Source organism: Mustela nivalis (assembly GCF_964662115.1).
Source record: "Mustela nivalis genome assembly, contig: HAP1_SCAFFOLD_53, whole genome shotgun sequence".
Classification (NCBI taxonomy): domain Eukaryota; kingdom Metazoa; phylum Chordata; class Mammalia; order Carnivora; family Mustelidae; genus Mustela; species Mustela nivalis.
In genome coordinates, this window is record NW_028136539.1 from 1,210,418 (window position 1) to 1,215,051 (window position 4,634).

Consider the following 4,634-nt stretch of genomic DNA (forward strand, 5'->3'; position numbering starts at 1 on the left):
AAAACTGTGAAATTTGGTCAGATTTAAATTTCAATTTATGTTAAAACATTCTGTAAACTGTGTTAGACTTTGACATTTGTTCCCTCAGTTCAGTGAATAACACTATATCATATTCTGAAAAATACGCTAATTTTTATTTTGAAAAATATCCCTTTTTCCTCTATGAATTGGGCCATGGAGAAGGTGACACCGACTCGCTTCGCAAACTGCCTTGGTGAGAGACCCAGGCAGCTCCAGAGGTTTGGGACGGCCTGGGGTCCTCTTGGCCCACCCATGACTACTCCAGTCAAGTGTAGTGATCAGGCCTGGGTTGATGAGGAGTGGTTGCTATGACCTCAAAGCTTTGTGACATCACAGATGCTGGCTTCACTGAAGCAGCTGTCCCTCTCCCATGACCTTGGTGTCCTATGGCTTTAAGTAGGAAGCTCCGGGAAGGACAGAACAAGAGCCCTCTGAACCTGATCAAGAACTCAGGATGTCTTGTGGTTTAATGTCCAACTTCCCCTTTCTGGAGACATAGAGGAAGGAAAATGACATTCAGTATACCTTCCTTTAGGCCAACATATCCCCGGAGATGGCAAGGTGTCCTTTTCCACTACAATTTCTAGATATTTCAAGAAAAGGTGAGGCCTCGCAGGTATGAATAGCTCTCCGTGGGTTTTCTCGTCCTGTGGGTGAGAGCGTACTTTGTCAGCGTCTTTCGCCTATGCGTCTGTGATGACTAAGGTACGGAAAGTCCCTTTCCGAGGTAAAAGGTGATGGCATCGATATATGGTGCTGTCTGGGGCCTAGTCTCCTAGTGTTCTGAAACACACGGCTAAGGGATGAGGCCTCTGTCTACCTGGCTTTCCCTTAAATACCTTTGCAAAGACTTCGAGGGAGTGACCTTCTGCATCAGAGCTAACTCTCATTGAAGAGGCCTGGACCGAAACTGTTGTCATTATTAGTTAACTGTACTTGTTGTGGTAACGGGTATAGACATGTGGACCAAGTCTCTTTAGTCAGAAGGAAAGGGACGGCCTATACCGACGGCTTGCAAGGCCCATTCGAGCAGACTTTTGGAGTGAGCCGCAATGCCTTTGCAAGGACTAGTGGATCAGGAAGTTTGGGTCCATTTCGGCACCACAGTATTCCTCTGCCGTCGAAGTGAATGAACCCCTGGACCTTGCCTTGACATGAATGTCCCATGCCCTGCTGTTGGGAAATGGAAAAGGAAGGGAATACTGACGGGCAAGAAGTCAGAGAAGGAGACCCACCAGGAGTGACTCAGGACTCTGAGAATCCAGCTGAGGTTTACCAAAAAGAGAACTGCTTAATGGGTAGTCAGGAGTTGTGGAATATATTAAGAGGAGCACTGGACGTACATGCAACTAAAGCATCCCTGAATACTCTGTCAAAAACGGATGATGGATGATAGGCAGGCTTTCTCAACAGAACAGCAACAAGAACAACATAATTTCAGAGGAAAACATTATGGCCCTCTCTAAACCAAAGGCAGTCACAGGAGAAAAGGAAAGAATTATATTGTTTATTGTCTTTCCTTTATTGAAATGACATGGAATTGGTTTCCTAAAATGTCCTTTTTTGAATTGGGTCTTTATCCTTGTGAATTAGAGCTTACCCACCTCTTCCATCTCTGGATTTGATGAGAGGACATCACAATGCCTTCACTAAATACCTAGAGGAGTGGCTCAAGAAAATGTCTTGACCTGGCCTTCTGTGTGTTGGCTGGGGTTGGATTACTGCTTCAAATGGTTCCGTCACTACTAGAGCTGAGATTTTGTAGGATTACTGACCTAACTTGGATGTTCCTATGTGTCTGCGAATTTATCCTTTTCTCTCAGTTCTTGGATTTGCTAGCATAAATGTGTGGATGTGCCTCTTCGGTTTTTCTTTTTTCCTTTCTCCGAGTTGTCATGTGGTTTCATACTTGCAGCTGTGTGCTTGTCTCCCTGTTTTATCCCAGTAATGGCTTCTGTGGTTTGTTCGTGTTGTGAAAACTGAAGTGTGAGGTCTCCTGATTCATTTCCTATTGGTTTGTTTGTATTTCCTTAATTTTGATAATCACATGTATGATTTCAATTTTTCTGTTAACTTTGGAGTTCGGTTTTTCTTCATCTTGTTCCTTCAGTCGTCCTTATAGGGGGATTTCTTTTTCAGTGTTTTTAAATTTTGGAAATGCATGCTTTTAACCCTATATGGTTTCCCCATAAAATGTTTTGGCATCCTCCTCTAAGTTTCTTAGAATTCCTTCGTTCATGGCTCTTCTTTTCCTTTGGATTTTCTTTCTTGCATTCATTGCAGTTCGTGAATGTGTTGTGTTTTCCACTTTAGTGTCTGGCTGTATTTCCAATTTGAAAGTGATATCTTCCTGTTTTCATACCTTCGTGATCATAAGTGCACAGGATAGGTTTTGACTTCTCTTCCATGAATTACGACTGGATTTGGACTCGAGCTCATGACCTGCGATAGACAAAGTTAGGTCTGCTGCTGGGAAGAACATATCTTATTGTCCTCAGAGACGCAATCTTTCTCATCGATCCCCAAAGTTCAGGTGGTCTCGAGAGCCCATGTGGACGTCTGTTATTCCTTAGCACCTTCCCATCCAGATGATCTGTCCTGTGCTTAACGTAGATATCATAATTGCCAACAGTATTGGATAAAATTTACCATCTCCCTTCCTGTGTGTTCATACCTTCCAACGTTTAGATACACCCTTGTTCGTGGTGTATATGTTGGCAATTCTTCCAGGTTTCTGTTGTTTTGATGCTCCATCAAGACAAAACAACTTCCGCTTATCTTTTGTCTCTCGAAGGCATAAAATGACTCTCGCTGACTTATGCACAAACACTTTGGCTCTCTTCTCCTTGGGAATAGCATAACCTATGTCTTCCCTGTTTCTTCACTTGCAAGCTATGAGTATCTTTATAGTCGAAGGAAATCTCCTATGGTCAACAGAAGGACGAGCTAGTTTAATATTTGTTGTTTTCTTATGGATGTTTTCTACCTTTTTTTTTTTTTTATTTGGAATTTCAACCACTCTTACAAACTGTTTGTATTGACGGGAGACTTTAGTCCTGATACTGAATGTATTATTGATAGGTAATAGTTCACTTTCTCATTTCGGTTGGCTTCTGACTTGGATTCTATTTGCCTTTCACCTATATGGTATTTTCTTGGGGTTGCTTCATTGGTACGATTCCTCGCTTCCTTCCCATATTTTGCATGTGCATGTGTTAATGCTGTGTGGTGTGTGTGTGTTTCACATCACAATTATTATTAAAATACGAGAGAATGGAATTCGGTCTCTTGTGGGTAGCAATTCAATTTGACATGCCTTGAAATCTCACATTCCATCAGTTTCAGGAAATCTCCTGCAAGGAATGTCATCTCTTGTCCTCTTCAAGTAACACGTGTTCTCACAAAACTGCTTTCCAAAGAACAGCACCATTTGAATTTCTCATTAGAGTCATACTGTTTGTACCAATACCCTTTCTTTTTCGTATGATTCTTGAGTGTCATGAGTTAGTGAAATCGTCTGTCTGATGTCGTTCTGAGAATGATAGATGTGACAAAGCCCAATGCTCTCCGCAAGACTGCCATAAGAGACAAGTGGAAGAATTCCTTCTTGCTTATGTCTCAGTACGAATTGCGGTGACATGGAGGAGAGTGAGATGGTAGTAGTGTCTAATAACCTCATGCTTGTCTTCAGCTATGAAGGCAACAGGAAGATGAACACAACAACTGCATTGGGGTGGAAATTGACCTGAAGCCTACAAGATAAACTCCACAGCGAAAGAGAACGGAAGTTGCAGAGATGATGGGAGAAGGTTGGAGACATGGCTCAGGGGAGATTTGGTTGGTTCGTGGATCAGAGGGCTGGAGTCCATGAAAAGGACCAAGGCACAGGAGAGCAGGGCACACTGGGAACCCACAAGGAACCTGTTTCCCAGTGCCGTTGACTGTGAGACGCAGAGGGTCTGAAGGGCACAAGTACTTGACAACACAAGTGTTGAAGGCTGAAGTTTTCCTATCAGCAGGCTTGGCAGACATCAACTTGAAGGAACACCATCTTTTTCCTGCATATGACACCAACAAGCGACCAGGAGCAGACAGCCTGGAGACAATGATCAGAGAGAGACAATACTAAGTGACGCACTGGGAAGATGGTGAGTAGTGGGAGTGATTCCGTGAAAGGCAGTGTTCGTGGAGATGTCTCAATGTGGACATAATAAATTTTGGGCTCTCGCAACAGCAGCATCAAGACAAAGCTACTGGCCAAGACAGGTATGTGAGGACATAGGCTGCCTAGCCAGCCAACTTGAAATCCCGACAGTGGAATACTTGGAAAACTGCCTTCCTCAGTCCAAGATGCTTAGTCCAAGGACAACGACTCTCCCATAGGGGACGAGAAGAAAGCTTTGACCACATGTTCTCTTCTGAACACAGCATTCTGCAGGCCTGCGTTCTGCTGAGTTGCTCGAATTTCTCCTTTCACAGGCACACCAGAGCCCACCAAGGTAAACCTCTGCATATTCAACCCGGACCCTAAAAACAACAAACGGCCGGAAAGGAGAGCTACAGCAAATGACTGGCCTCCAGGACAGGGTCAGCCACAACACAAACAGCAGTGG